Source organism: Vulpes vulpes, chromosome 15, assembly GCF_048418805.1.
Source record: "Vulpes vulpes isolate BD-2025 chromosome 15, VulVul3, whole genome shotgun sequence".
Classification (NCBI taxonomy): domain Eukaryota; kingdom Metazoa; phylum Chordata; class Mammalia; order Carnivora; family Canidae; genus Vulpes; species Vulpes vulpes.
In genome coordinates, this window is record NC_132794.1 from 88,718,856 (window position 1) to 88,735,376 (window position 16,521).

At 35.7% G+C, this 16,521-nt stretch overlaps 1 protein-coding gene across 50 annotated transcripts in view; it reads left to right on the top strand.

Moving 5' to 3' along the window:
- Positions 1–16,521, top strand: part of R3HCC1L (R3H domain and coiled-coil containing 1 like) — a 130,863-nt gene that overhangs the window by 2,303 nt on the left and 112,039 nt on the right. For 17 of the 50 annotated variants that reach the window (XM_072739697.1, XM_072739717.1, XM_072739710.1 and 14 more), the window contains one exon: positions 15,711–15,820. The exons of 32 other annotated variants lie outside the window; for them this stretch is intronic. The gene's annotated coding sequence lies outside the window, so the exon portion shown is untranslated. Of the gene's footprint in view, positions 1–13,851; positions 13,970–15,710; positions 15,821–16,521 lie in introns of those variants that run through there. One more of the 50 variants, XM_072739718.1, reaches the window with a different exon arrangement.

Sequence of the window (16,521 nt, forward strand, 5' to 3'; positions counted from 1 at the left end):
ATCTTAGGGTTAAGAATTGAAATTTTTTTTTTTTAGTTCCTACAAATGAGTGTTGACTACAAGATTTCTGCAGACTCAGATATTTAGGAAATGTTTCTTTTACTCTCTTTTTGAATGTGGTATCCTCTGGCTCTGCCTTATAAATTACATCCTTACTTTTTTTAAAGATTTGTTTATTTATTTGAGAGAGATGGAATCTTAAGCAGGCTCCACCATGCTCAGCGTGGAGTCTGACACGGGGCTCAATCTCACTACCTGAAATCATCACCTGAGCTGAAACCAAGAGTTGAATGCTTAACCAACTCTGCCACACAGGCACCCCTCATTCTTATGTTTAGTTATGAATCAGCCAGGTAACTATTTCTTCACTATAAACTTTTATACAAAACTATGACAGTAGTTGCTTCCATTAAAATTTAGTGTACTCTGTTGTGTTATTTTTTCTTTTGTTTTAAAATTTTGGTTCATGATTTTTTTTTTTTTTACCTAGAGAAGTTTTGGAAGGTAGGCTCGTTCTCAGCTGTAGCATCTAAGTGTATGTAGTGGATATGCTCAGTTAGTAATGACTGTGCTGAATAGTTCTGAATAAAAACATTTTGTTGATTGTCATATGTCCCTAAGGCATGCTCTTGAGAGACTGTATATATATATATATATATAGGGTATCGTGGAAATAATCTAAGCTTGGAGTTAGATCAAGGTTTGAATCCAGGCTCCACTACTTAATAGTAATTTATGACTTCGATTCATATTATCATTCTGAATTCATTTTCCTATCTGTCAAACAGGGATAGTAATATCAACCCCATATGCCTGAAAAGATTAGAGATTATTTGTGTGGTGTACTAACCAGCCTTAGCAAAAGGTAGATCATATTATTATTATTACTTAAAATTTTTTTATTATGTTTTTCTGATAATCATTGCTTTGTTTGGTAATACATCTGCATTCATTTCCCTAATGCTTTACATGATTAGTGTTTGTGTGTGTGTATATATATGTATGTATGTATGTTTTGCTTTGTTTTGTTTTGTTAGCCAAGGTTAAGGTTGTTGACTGTGACCATAGAATCCTGAAACACAGCAAAGCTAATTGGCCCACATGTTTGAATCTATGACCCTGTCCTCATTAGCTCCATAAGCTAACTACTCAAAAAATAGCTCACCAGAATGAATGATAAAACTGATATATTGTTGATTTGGTACTCATACACTCATTAGACAGAATTAAATGAGTTACTACCAGAAGTAAAAGTATAGATTTTTAATTATAAACCTGTATAAATATAAGACTAGTTCTCACACTTTGTATAAAACTGGGGACCTAAAGGATGATCTTTGACAGCCACTAACCTGATTTATAATTTAGACATTTCTTTTAGTTGTTGAACAGTATTTGTTGTAGACTTCCCACTTATAGGAGAAGTGAGAAGAAATGAAACTAGACTTTTCATATCTTGAAAGAGAACCCTCCTTTTACTATGTCACCCACCAGAAAATGTGCTCTTAGCTAGTGGAGAAAACATTTAGAGGTCCCCATTAATGAGCTCAGCAGGATGGATGATGCTGGTGTACCCGTAAGAGTTTATTGAATTACAGAGAAATCCCAGTTGTCACAGCTTTAGATAGAAGAGAAGTTATAGGGTGTTGCTCAGCAAGCTCTAAGCCTGAATTTGAAGTAAAACATAGACCAGTTGCTCCCAGTCGTGGTGTGTATTTTTCACCTGTCTTACGCTAGTATTCTATATAGCTTTCCATTCTTCAAATTCACTCTTCAGTTTTATTAATATTTGTTGTCCCTCTTGTCTTTTTTTTTTTTCTTTTTCCTTTTTATGTCAAATGTGGAATGTCAGACTAGGGATAAAAATAGAGAAGCAGGGGATCCCTGGGTGGCGCAGCGGTTTGGCGCCTGCCTTTGGCCCAGGGCGCGATCCTGGAGACCCGGGATCGAATCCCGCGTCGGGCTCCCGGTGCATGGAGCCTGCTTCTCCCTCTGCCTGTGTCTCTGCCTCTCTCTCTCTCTCTCTGTGTGACTATCATAAATAAATAAAAAATTAAAAAAAAAAAACCTGAAATCTTAAAAAAAAAAAAATAGAGAAGCAGGGAAGCACTGTTGGAGACAGCAGGTTCTGGTCTTTAGTATTGTGAGGGTCCTAGATAATACAGGTTAACAGATGAATACGATGATACAGATTTGTGGCAGCTCCTGACCATTTAACTTGGCCCAGAGGCAAAATAGGGGCAAAAGGTATGTGGCACTTGTTAGTAGGAGATTTGCTTTTTAGAAAAGAATATATGCATAGTTCTAATATTGACTTGTAGTTGGACTGTTTCAAGTTCTTTACCATGGAATACCAGAAGAGTTTTTAAGAAAGAAAAGAAGCACTTGGATTTAAATCGCAAGCTCTCAAATTTATTTATTTGTTTATTTATTTTTTAAAGATTTTATTTTTTTATTCATGAGAGACACAGAGAGAGAGACAGAGACACAGGCAGAGGGAGAAGCAGGCCCCATGCATGGAGCCTGATGTAGGACTCCATCCCGGGACTTCAGGATCACCCCCTGAGCTGAAGGCAGGCGCCGAACCTCTGAGCCACACATGGATCCCATGCTCTCAAATTTATACCGGTAGTCCAGTTGGTGTTTTCTTATCTGTAAAATAGGGATAATAATAGCAATCCTGCTTGTTTACAAAGATCAGAGGCAAAAGGTAACAAGAATGTTTTGGAAATGAGGTACTGTGTAGGTGCGGGGAAGTAACTGACTGAAGGGCACAGTCTTTAAGAAAGGAACACAAACTCATCCATGAATTTGGGATTTCTGAAGCCTCTCTGGCCCTAAGAATTTTGGATAAGGGATTTTGTACTGGAATTAAAAACCTAGTGCCAGGAAAAGATGAATTTATTAGCCTATATTGTGGTTCTAAACTTTTTAATTCTGAGTTTTTTCAGAACTTTTGTGCTTTCATTTCACATTTTCATTTTAGGAAAAGACCCAGAAGAAAAGAAATAGCCTTGATTTGTTTATGTGATTGGTAATTTTCTGCAACCATTCTAAATAACAGTTTCAAACTCAGTGTGACCATCTTTCAATACATTCAGAATTTCCAGTGGCCTTTTTTGGTCTCTTGACTCCTCTAGTGTGAGAACCAATGATTTATTAAATATTGGAGTTGACAAGCCCCAGGAGCCATGCAGCTTTTGGTTTATGCCACCAATGCCATTAATGTGACATTGCTTTTCTTTCCCTTCTTGCCATAGTGTTTCTTGTTTGTACTGTGCTTCTTGTTTGTTTCCTTGAGTAGTCTGAAATTTTTCTTTGCTTCTGACCCTTGAGTTCAGTCAAGGAATTTATCTTTGACTTTATAATGTCATACAGTTTTAATTTTGTAAACATTTCTTGTTACTATTATAAATTCAATATGTGCTCATTACAGAGGATTTGAAAGATATATCTGTATTTTCACCATCTGGAAGTAACTGTTAACATTTTGGATTATTTCCTTCCTTTCTCTTTTCTGTGTATGTGTATTAATGTAATGCAGATACCCTTAAATTGGAATCTCTTGCTATTGTATAGAACTTTTGTATCCTAATTTTAAAAAAGTAACATGTTTATGAATAGTGTCTAGCACAACTTCTAGAATTAACATGAATTATATTCTGGGCAGTGACCTTCAAATTTGTATTCATTTTGAATGGGAAATTTAGGAAACGGGTTCAAATTCTAGCTTTACCATTGCCAAACTGAAAAACTGGGCAAGTTATAGTTTATCTCTGGGCTTTTATTATGGTAGCTGTCATGCAAACTTTCTAAGGTATTTGACAGAACAATCACTCATACACAGAAGACCTGGTCTAGTCAGTCTTTGAGATTCTTATAGTTCTGCTACTGGATGATCCCTGTGTTGAGTAATACTGAATATATCAGTATCTGTGAGGTTATTTAGGCTTCAGGGAAGAGGAGGCTCTTGAAGGAAGTGCTGGAATAACAAATTGGAGAGGACAAAAGAGAGTTCCACACAGAAAGGAAGGATGGGAAGTTAGAAGCAAAAATGAGTACGATATGTGAGCTGAGACAAAAAGGGAATGTTAACAGTATTGCACAAATGAAAGGTCTGATTTTTATTGATGATGAGTAGTAATGAGATGAGATTTGTTAGGTTTATATATGTGTGATAATGAGGAAGAATTAATGGAAGGCTTTGAAGGTTAGGCTGAGGAATATAAATTTGGTCCTGTGGGTGATGGTACTTCTGTTGAAAGTCATATGATGAAAACAGTGAGAAAGGTTGTCCTGGCAGCTTTATGGGATAACCTCTAGTTAAGAGTGGCTGTAGAGTATTGCAATAGGACACTGGTAGGGTAATGTATAAACAAAACATGATAGCTCTTGTGGAGGAAGAACAGTAAACATGGGATTGGAAGAGCTGGAAGAATCAGGATAACTCAAAGTTTTGAGCCTGATCTAGTGAGTATATTATGGTGTCATTGATAGTGACATTGGGAAGGGAGCTCAAATAGGCCTAGGGAGAAAGATAATGAGTGCAAGTGCTATTACAGGTTTTAGGTATTAGATAATTTGAGTGGTAGTTAAAAAATCTGGTGATTTATTTATTTATTTATTTTTAATCTGGTGCTTTAAAACTAAAGAACTTAAAAATGAATGCTCTCCCCTTTAAAATAATTTGTTTTTGAGGTCGTGCATTTATTTTAGCAAATATATTGTTTGGAATTTGTCATTTGAAACTGCTTTCAGGACCACTTGAGTCATACAAGAAAACCAGTCTCATTGCTTGATAATCGTATCCTTTGTTTTCAAGGGAGTATTTTCTAGCTTGATCACTCATCTTATTTACTTACTTCTAAGTGATATTTGACAGTTTCTAAAAATGAATCTGCAGAGGCATAAAATTTATTACTATGGTGGATGTATAAATGACTGTAGCGTGGTTGCTGAGGACAACTTAAAATGTCTGAAGCTGTGATAGCATCCTTAAAGTGTTAGTGCACACTGGTTAAAAGGGTAGGTTCTAGAAAGCCTAGGTTTGAATGATCTCTTTGGTACATTAGTTAAGTGTCTTGAGCAAGTTATTTGTGTCTCAGTTTCCTCATTTTTTAAAATGGGTATGGTGATAATACTCCCTACCTCATAGGATTGTTGTTGATATTAGCTCTTGTGCTTACAACAGTGCCTCACAAATATTAAGAGCTCAGTAAATATTAGCCATCTATTAGTATCACAACCACCGCTGTTATTGCTATTGTCACTATTGTATTATCTGTTTTTTTTTTTTTTTTTAAGATTTTATTTATTTGACAGCACACAAGTTGGAAGAGGAACAGAGGGGAGAGGGGGAAGCAGACTCCTTGCTGAGCAGGGAGTCTGATGTGGGGCTCAATCCCGGAATTCTGGGATCTTGACCCAAACAGAGAGCAGATGCTTAACCTACTGAGCCACCCAGGTGCCTCTCTGTTTTGTTTGTTTTAAAAATCACTTATGTTCCTGTTTAGTTATATCTCATAGAAGTGAAATGATAGGCAGCTGGAGATGAAACTAAAACACAAAAGATCTGACATAGAGAGATGTGGGGTGGGTTGTTTGTTTTTTAGAATGTTGGCCTAGAACCCAGTGGGAGAAGAGTAGAAAAGACCAAGGGCGGAATATTGGGAAATACTCATAGAAAGGGGTTGGGAAGCAGAAAAGGGGCTGGCAAAGGAGCAGATGGAGAGAACAGAGACTTAAACATCATAGAATTGTATTTCTCTTAATGTCAGATATTCCAAAAGTAGTCCAGGACTGGTCTGATTGATTTGTTAGGGTGTCATGTTGCTTCTCCTCTGTGCATGGATTCTGTTCTTTTCCAAAGTCACTTTATGGTCTAGACAGTTACTGGAGCTCCAGCTGTTTCATTTACATTCCAATCGTCAGAAGGGAGGAAGAAGAGAACACATCTCCTTCCCTTTGAGGATATTTTCTGATTACATGTACCATTTTTGGTTATATTCCATTGGTGAAAATTAGTCAGCCATACCTTTCTGCTGGAGAGGTTGGGAAACGTAGCCTATCTTGAGTGGTCAGAGCCTGGGCATAAAGTACAGGAACAATGAGGGTAATCCAAGTGTAGCTAGATGAAGAATATAGGGTAGATAACAGTTAATTGTCTTTAGGACACTTTGTCATTATTGGTAATCCTTAACAGAGTTTCTACACATTGGAAAACTGTGAGTATAAAACCACTCTTGTCAGATTGGTTCAACAATATTTCGTTTTTAGGATGTAATCCTTCATGAATTCTTGTTTAATAAGGATTATCAATCCCTTATAAGGAAAAAATTGTATGTACATGTATGCTTGTGTGTATACAAATAAACATGTGTGTGGATTTTTATAGACTTCCTCTTTTAACATTGGCATTGGCCTAAATTACTTCATATGGCAGCAGTGTGCAGTAAAATGATGGTAAATAAGCCTCTAATACTTCTGTAGTTTTAAGCCTATAATTTTACTTCACTTTCCATCCACTCTCCAGTTTGGTTGTTTTGGGCAATGTTTTAATCCATCTCTGTCCTTTTATATTACTGCTCTCTCTCACTGCTGTTAATTGTACTTTCCAAAATAGATAAATGGACAAATTTAATTAAATGTGTTATTTGCATTCTCCTGATCAGTAATGAATTTGTAAGTAAGATCAGACCTACGATCTTTCTAGTATAACAATTACTGAATTCTGTCTGTCTACTCGTGTTAATTATTTGCCTTAAAATTGTTTTATTTTTAAAGTCTCTAGATTTTGTATATTTGTGTTCTTTTAGCATTGGAAATATGAAGGTCTTCCCAAAAAGAGGAAGAACTCTTTTCCCCAAAGATTTTTTTAATTCCTTTCAATTGAAAATGTCTTATTTATATATTTTTGAATGAACAATACATTTAAGATAAATTCATCAGTTGCTGTTTTTTATATTTTATCAACAGACATATCATTTAAAATAGACAAGTTTTAAAAGTCAAACAGTAAAAAAAAAAAAAAGGATTTATAACAAAATATAGTGAATCCCTGTGTACTCTTTGTTTCCTTCCTGAAGGGAACGACTTTCAGCCACTTTTTTCATTATATATTGAGTTTCTATTATGGGAGAGAAATATGTACTGTTCTTAAACTGCCATTACCATTACTATTTCTCCTTTAGCTTCCCAATTTAGTTGTTATAATATTCAATTAAATGAGATAGTTAATGTTGTATTTACATTATTATGGCTGTACAAATTTTATTTGCTGATAGTGTCTGAAATAGTAGCCTTTCAGGGCAGTTTTCCACAAATCAGTCACAGTAATCAGTCAGTTCCAATTTTCTTTCCTTTTAAAAAAAATTTTTGGCAACTTCTCTTCTGGAGACCTTCATTGTCCTCCTATCTGAGCCTACTTCACAGCCCTTTTCCTGGGAAGATTTCCCCTTGTTATCTTTATACTTTTTTCTCCTTTTCAGTTTGATTTTTATCATCTTTTTTCATCATTTACCCTCTTGCTTAGGTAGAGCACATCCTCTAATAGTTGTGTTGGATTAAAAACATGTTACTGTGGCAGAGAGCATGGGGATGACAGCCTTCAACATGCCTGACTCCTATAGCTTCAGTCTGGATCAGGTGCCTTCTACTTTTGGTGCAGTTTGCATCCTGGAATCCAGAAATGTCCATTCACCGATATTCCTTTACTTTGTTGGATTTGTTGGATTTCCTGTTTTCCATATTCTATGCCTTTCTTTGTTTTGGTTTATTTCTTCATTTGGTGTCAAAGGATGGTGAGACTATCACTCACTATCTAGAATACCTCATCAGGCCAATCTTCTTGAACAAAGCAGATTGTTAAACATAGTGGTTTGGGAAGTGTAGAGTTCAGGGATTGGAAGATTTTAAGAGGTGGAAGTGGGTTAACATCTGTAGAAGCATGGCTACTTGGGTGACATTGTTTATTGGTTGGCACTTTGGAATGTGTTTATTGGAGTGAATCTGTTCCTTATTGTTTGACTTGTAAAAGAGTGCCTGCTGGATTAAGTTGGCCTTATCAATTGAATGGATTTAAAACTGGTTCTTCTGGCAATTTATCATGGCTAAAAACAATCTGTTTTTTCCTAAATTTGTTAGAACTTTAAATTTTCAGTTATCTGGTAATTTTCTAAGAAAATATACATGGGAGGTCATTTTTTGAGCCTTTCCATGTCAGAGTGTCTTTTTTTTCTCCTGTATTCACATTTGATAAATATAGTTTGGATGAGTGTAAAATTCTAGATTGGAAATGTTTTTCTTTGGAATTTTGAAGGCATAGTTTTTTCTTGATGTCCTTTATTGCTGTTGAGAAGGCCTCAACAAATGCAAATCCTCTTATTTGGACCTACTCATTGGAAACTTGTTGAGTTTCTCCTTTGTTCCAGTATTCTGAAATTTAATTAATTAAAAAAGATTTTATTTATTTATTCATGAGAGACACAGAGAGAGAGGCAGAGACATAGGCAGAGGGAGAAGCAGGCTTCCTGCAAGGAGTCCAATGCCCTGGGACTTGATCCCAGATACTGGGATCATGCCCCAAGCCCAAGCCAAATGCTCAGCTCTTGAGTCATTCCTAGTATTCCAAAATTTAACAGTGATGTGTCTTGGTGTGGGTCCAAGTCTCTTTTTATGTAGTGCTGAATATTTGTAGTTACTCCGAGGTCCTTGTAATCTACAGCAATTTGCATTTTTTGGGAGCTGGTGTGTGGGGATGGAGGTGGGGAACAATAGATCTTAGCTTTTAACAGGGTCACTTAATCACCCTGTTTTAAAGACCTCTGCACTTTTAGTCATCCTGTGAACCAGAGATCATCCTTTTTACATTCTATAGAGATAACCTCATTTCTTCTTTCAGAGGGGAGAAGGGGATCTAAGGATCTAACTGCTTCTTAAATAGCTTTCACTCAGTGCCCTCTCTCCATTTCACTTCCAATTCCAGAGGTAGTAGTGGCAGTTTCTGACCCTTGTGTGGATTTCTGGCTGTAAATTGGATCGAGTCTCCGCTTTCTCTACTGCTGGCTTGGGGTTTGGCTCTCCAGGACCTGCTGTAATATCTGTATATGTTCCAACTTCAAAAGTTGTGTTCCCTTTTTCTCCTCTTTTCATCCTTGTTGATTTGTATCTCAAAAAACAAAACAAAAACCCCCACAAACTTCTTTGTTAGTAGGATTCTGTAAAGTAGCTTATGTCCATTCCACTCTCTTAACCCATGGGGCCAAAATGATTTGATGAGACTAACTGCAATATTTTTATGTGAAATGATACTCCATGACCATTATAATTTTAATAACATATGAAAGGCAAATAACACGATATGGTACTCAAAAACAATAACAAAATATGAGTCTGCAGAGAGGGCACTGTTACTGAAAAGGAAGAATGTTGTGCCTTACTTGATTATGGGTTGTCCTTTTAATGTCTACAAATAATTTTTGGGAAACATAAAAAATGATTCATCTTCATTATAAGAAAACTAGCAAATACTGATAAGTATGAGAAAGAAAATAAGAATCACTCAAAATAAGAATCCTCAACTCAGTGCTAACCACTGTTAACTGTTGAGTGTATATTTTCTAGTTTTTTTTCTGTGCATTTACCTGTGTTGTTTGTTCAAGTATGTTTAAATGAAACACCTATTATTTTGCTTTTCTCTCCTATTTTTTCCCCACCATAAATGTATATATCTCTTAAGAGGATTTTTTTTTTGTGTGTGTAGAATCTAGAGATAATATTAGCAACTTCTAACAGCTGCCATTTATTTGATTACAGATTATGTGTCAGGTACTGTGCTAACATTTTTTTTTTCTGTTTAATTTACTTTGAGGTTTCAGACTACAGAAAAGTTACAAGAATCTACAAAAATTTCCCCAGATACCTCAAACGTTAACACTTTTGTATATTTCCCTTTTCTCTCCCTCTCTCTTCCTTTCTCCTCTTTCTCCTGCTCCTTCTTCCTTCTCCTCCTTCTCCTCTCTTCCTCTTCCTCTTCCTCCTCCTCCTCCTCCTCCTCCTCCTCCTTCTTCTTCTTCTTCTTCTCTCTCTCTCTCTCTCTCTATATATATATATATATATGTATATATGCTCTCTCTATATATTTCTTGAACTATTTCAGAGTAAGGTACAGACCTATTTCCTTGTATATCTAAATACTTCAGAGTACATTTTCTAAAAATAAGGATATTATGTAACCACAGTACAGTTGTCAAAATCAGGAAATTAACATCTATTTAATGTTATTATCTAATCTACAGACTTGTTCATATTTCAACCCTTGTCCCAATGATGCACTTTTATAACAAAAGAAAATTCTGGATCATGGAGTGCATTCTAATGGCCCTATCTCTTTAGTTTCCTTTAATCTGGAGCATTTCCTCAATCTGTTCTTTTCATATCTTTGGCATTTTTGAAGAGTGCAGAACAATTATTTTGTAGAATGCCTCTAATTTGGATTTATCTGATGTTTTCTCATGATTAGATTTAGGCTACCCATTTTTTGGCAGTAGTACCACAGTAGTAATGTTACACTTCTGTATCATGTGCAGGAAGCATAGGATGTTGAATTACTGGTAATGTGATCTTGGATCACTCCATTAAAAATCCGTCCTTGTTTCCTTGTTTTATACCTTCAATAAAAAAACAAAAAACAAAAAAAACCCCTGTTTTTTTTTGTTTTTTGAAACGTAGTACCTGCCAGGTTTTCCAGTGTAGTTATGATTTTTCCTTCTGTAATTTTTTTGGTGGTAAGATATATGTAACATAAAATTTACCAGTTTAGCTATTTTTAAGTGTATAGTTCAGTAGGGCTAAGTACATTTACTTTTTTTTTTCCTAGAGAGAATGCTCACATGTATGGGAATAGGGATGGGAGTGAGGAGCAGAGGGAGAATCTCAAGCAGTCTTCAGGCCCAGGGCAGAGGCTGAGGGCCAGGGCTGGAATGAGGGTGTGGGGGGACTTGATCATGACCTAAGCTGAAGTCAAGGGTCAACTGACTGAGCCATCCAGGTGCTCATTTTGTTTGTAATTCTGAAGTATCTTTGAAAAAACAGTTTGAGGGATGGATCCCTGGGTGGCGCAGCGGTTTGGCGCCTGCCTTTGGCCCAGGGCGCGATCCTGGAGACCCGGGATCGAATCCCACGTCGGGCTCCCGGTGCATGGAGCCTGCTTCTCCCTCCGCCTATGTCTCTGCCTCTCTCTCTCTGTGTGTGACTATCATAAATAAATAAAAATTAAAAAAAAAAGAAAAAACAGTTTGAGACTTTATAGATGTCCTGTTACCTTTTGAACTTTTACTCACCAATTTAATTATCAGCGATTTCTACCTGAATTCATTTTCATAATGGTTCCTAAATGGTGAATTTCTAATTCTGCCATTTCTTCTACACTTATTTATAATAATATTTATTTCACAATTATTTGTTTTGATGCTGTCCCTGATTTGGCCAACAGGAGCCCCTTCAAGCTGATTTCCTGTCTCCTTTTGGCTTGCCCTTCTCATTCTTTGAGTACTGCCTTACTTTTTAGCCCAACAAAATATTCTAGGCTCATCTGGCACCTTCCCAGCCTGAACTCTGGAATGAGTTATTTCTTCAAGAAGCTCTGGTTCCTTTTAGTAGAGAACAGTTTTAAAAGCCATGATCTGGACTCTAGATGCTCTTGTTACTACTGGGTAACATTGATCTAGGCTCTCTTGGTAGGCATTTAGGAAATAGATAGATGTATGTGGTATGTATCTGTAGACACACACATTCAATACATCTTGATTTATCTACTGAAAGCAGTGAGTTTTATACTGATAACTCTGATTCCAGCTGGTACTGGGTTTATTCTGTCCTTCCTTTATTCTGTATTTATAACTCCCTCTTCCAAAAGTGAGGAATCTAGCCTTAGTATTCATATTTTTACTTATTGACTCAATCCCAGAATATCAGAAAATAGTTCAAGAGTCGCTTACTCATACCACTATTTAAAAGGCATCTACTAAGTAGAGTTCATTATTTGTTGGTACGTTTCCTTTAGCCTATGAGTATATAGTCTTAATCTCCACTGTCCAATAGGGTAGCTACTACACATGAATTGTGTTATAAGTGTAAAATATACACTGGATTTTGAAAACTTAGTATAAAATAAGGAATGTATCTCATCAGTGTTTTAGTAATATCTTTATGTTGGTTATATGTTGAAATATTTTAGATACTTTAGATAAAATATATTAATAAAATTAATTCCACCTGTTTTAAAGTGGCTACTGGAAAATACTAAATTACATATGTTGGCTCCCATTATGTTTCCGTTGGACAGTGCTGATCTAAAAACCATATTTAATAGTTACTTGGATTAGTTTTCTCTCTCTAGCATTCTTCTCTCCCTCACATGGTTATGTTAGTCGTTTGAAATACAGTTCAGTTATATTTTTATTCTAAGTTTTTCTCCCCATTCTGATCTTCCTTATTAGAGTATGTGAAACAGTAACATGGTTCCAAAAGTCAGAATTGTACAAAAAATACATAGTGCAGTGTCACCCTTTCCTTTTTCCTTTCCACCTGTTTCCACCTACCCTCTGTAGATAACTAGTTTCATCATTCGGTGAATTATCCTTACTGTGTTTTTTCCCCCAGGAATGGTGAGATACATGTATATTTTCTTATTTCTTCTTTTTTACACAAAAGGTACATATTATAGATAATTCTTTTGTACTTTGGTTTTCTCATTTAACAGAATATATTTTGGAATCCTTCATATCAATTTATAGACTGACCCTCTCTCCCTCTCTGTCTTTACCTCCCTCTGACATTTGCATAGTACTACTCTTTTGTGAGTATGTTAACCATTCTTTTATGCTGTTTCAATATTTGCATTTACAAACTGTGCTGCAAGGACTAACCTGGTCATAGGTATTTTTGTATGTTGGAAGTATATGTTTGGGTAAATTCCTAAAATGGGATGATTGGGTCAAAAGTTTAGAAGCATGTGTAATTTTCATATATATTGCTAAATCCCCTTCTGTGGGGGTTGAATTCTCACCAGCAGTGTATGAGAGTGTTCATTTCCCCACAACTTTATTATCAGAGTGTGTTGTTAATACTTCTTGGTTTTTGCTCACCGTATAGGTAAAAAGTATCTCCACATAGTTTTAATGTTTCTTTCTTTTGTTAGAGAGTGAACATCTTTTAATATGTATTAAGGTCATTGAAATATCTTTTTTTTTTTTTTTGAAATATCTTTTTTATGTGAATTGTCTTGTATCTTTTTATTGATTTCTTTATTAGGTCTTTTTCTCCCTCAGTTTTTAAGAATTCTTTATTTTTAGGGATGTTAACTATTCATAAGTTATATATATTACAGATATTTTCCCCTAGTTTGTCAGTTGTCTTTTGACGTGTGTGTGTATGTGTATATGTGTGTGTGTTTAGCTTTTATCTAGTTGAAATTTTTAGTTTTTTGTTGCATCTGACTTTTGGGTTATAATTGGAATATCTTTTCCTTTCCTCCAGAAAGAGAAGAATTTACATGTTTTCTTCTAGTATTTGTATCATTTTAGTTGTTTCATTTGGATCCCTGTTCCATTTAGATTTTTTTTTAATGAACATTATACAGGTTTAATCTTTTTCCAAATGCTGATTAGTTATCCTGGCATATTTTTTCTTTAAAAAGTATAGTTTTGTTCCAGAGTTTTGAGGTGTCCCTTTAGAATACATTAAGTTTCCAATGAGTTTATTTCTGGACTTTCTACTCTTTTGCAGTGAACTATTTCTATACCATTATCTTTTTTTTTTTAATATTTTTTTTTCTTTATTTATTTATGATAGTCACACAGAGAGAGAGGGAGAGGCAGAGACATAGGCAGAGGGAGAAGCAGGCTCCATGCACCGGGAGCCCGACGTGGGATTCGATCCCAGGTCTCCAGGATCACGCCCTGGGCCAAAGGCAGGCGCCAAACCTCTGCGCCACCCAGGGATCCCTCTATACCATTATCATTCTGTTTTAATTATAGAGGCTAAATAGTGTATCAAGGGATAGATTTTAATATTTTTAATGTTTCTTTGGCTATTCTAACGTATTTATTTTCCTGTTGAACCTTAGTAAATGGCTATCTGCATAAGAAAGTTTGCTCAAATGAGATTTTTATTAGAATTATGTTAAATTCATAAATAACTTGAGGGAGAACTGATATCTTTATGATGTTGAGTTGTGTTGAGTCCATTTGTTCAAATCTACTTTTGTGTGTCTCAGGAGTGTTTCAAAAAATTTTTTTTAATCTTTTTTTTTTAAAGATTTATTTATTTATTCATGATAGACATAGAGAGAGAAAGGCAGAGACACAGGAGGAGGGAGAAGCAGGTTCCATGCCGGGAGCCTGACGTGGGACTCGATCCTGGAACTCCAGGATCGCGCCCTGGCCCAAAGGCAGGTGCTAAACCGCTGAGCCACCCAGGGATCCCCTGTTTCAAAATTTTTGTATTGGTTTTGTACACTTGTTAAATGTTCCATTTTTAAAAAAATATGTAGGTCTTTATATCATTATTTTTAAAGCTACATTATTTTTCTAATGACTATTTTTCTATAGTTTAGATGTACCATGGCTTATTTAACCTTGCCCAGATAGGTGGACATTAAAGCTATTTATAATTTTTCACTATTATAAATAATTCTGGAATAAGTGTTCTGGTAGAAGTTTATTATCTGAAATTTGTTAAAATGCTTTTATACAGGGGGAATTTAGCGCCTGCCTTTGGCCCAGGGTGTGATCCTGGAGTCCTGGGATCGAGTTCTGCATCAGGCTCCCTGTATGGAGCCTGCTTCTCCCTCTGCCTATGTCTCTGCCTCTCTCTCTTTCTGTGTCTCTCATGAATAAATAAATAAAATCTTAAAAAAATGCTTTTATACATTAATAAAATGTACATCTCCACCAACAATGTGTGAACTATTAAGTCTGCGTTTACCAAAGCAAGACCTTACTGCTTTTTAAAAAATCTTTGTCAGTTTGATGGGCAAAAAAAAGGTACATTTATTTGCATTTCTCTGCTAACTGATGTGATTTATTTTTTCTTTGCTGGTTTACTTTTTATCCATCCAACTATCCATTCAGTATATTCTTGCTGAGCATCCACCATGTGCCATCCTGTAAGTTAGAAGTATAGTAATGACTAGAAGTTGATCATCTTTTTGTTTTTCATCATTTGTATTATTTTATCTCTTTCTCTTTTTAAAAGATTTTATTTATTTGAGTAGCACACAAGTTGGGAGAGGGGTGAAGGGAGAGGAAGAAGCAGACTTCCTGCTGGGTAGGGAGCTCCCCCCCACCCCAAAAGGGGCTCAGTCCCAGTACCCTGGGATTATGCCCTGAGCCGATGGCAGGTGCTTAACTGACTGAGCCACGCCAGTACCTGCCCTCTCTTTTTTAAATGGCATATGATAGGCATTTTTGCCCTCTCACTAGTTTTCACAGGACTGAGAATGAGAAAAGATGACATTTTTTAATTCTGTTTGGTTGATGAGCTTCTAAGAAGTATTTTTGTCATTTGTGTTTATCTTCATTGTACATTCTTTGGTAGGTAATCTCTTAGTATTCATGAAATGAGATAATGAAAGTTAACTGCATAGATTGGTGTCAAAGAAGTGATAATTATATATTTTTATAAAAATAACTTTTATTATTATTTTCCAGGTGAGGTTGCTGTTTCTCAGAAGGAAATCTTTGTACTGCTTGCCTTTTAGACAAAATCTATCTGCTTGTTCTAGAGTTTTATTATTCAAAAATTAAATGTCATTTATTTGGTAAGTCAGTTGACGACTTCATGCATATATTAGAGAAGTATTTATTTATTCTAAATATTTGTTTGCTTGCTTATATTTTGTTTCTTTAGTGTCATTTTATTTGTAACTCTCATGTGAAACAAGTTTGCGAGCGTTAATTTCCTGAAGGACTTAAGGTCTCAAAGATTTTCTTCTGTTTACTGTTGTTCTTAATTTTGGTGTTTGTTGTAAAGGGAACAAAGGCTGGTTAAATATTAGCGTTAGTTCTCAGAGCTGGAATACTAGCTTTGCTCTTTTCAGTCTCTTCCTACCTGTAAGAACTGAGAATTGACATCCTTCCCGTAAAGCTTTAGAGCTTCCCCCTCTCATTTATACAGGGAGCAGTAAAGAAGCTGTGTTATTGTGGAGCTTTGAAGAGTTGATTCAGGAAGAATAGATGGTCAATTTTATCTTCAGTAAAGCATAATGAAGCAGAATGAATAATACTATCAAATTAGAAATGAAAAATAATGAGATATTTAGTGAAACTGATTTTGTTTATTTTTTAAAAGATTTAAAAAAAAATTTATTCAAGAGAGACAGAGACAGAGGCAGAGGGAGAATCAAGCTCCATGCAGGGAGCCTGATGTGGGACTTGATCCTGGGACTGTGGGATCATGACCTGAGCTGAAGGCAGACGCTCAACTGCTCAGCCACCCAGGTGTCCCTGATTTTGTTTAATA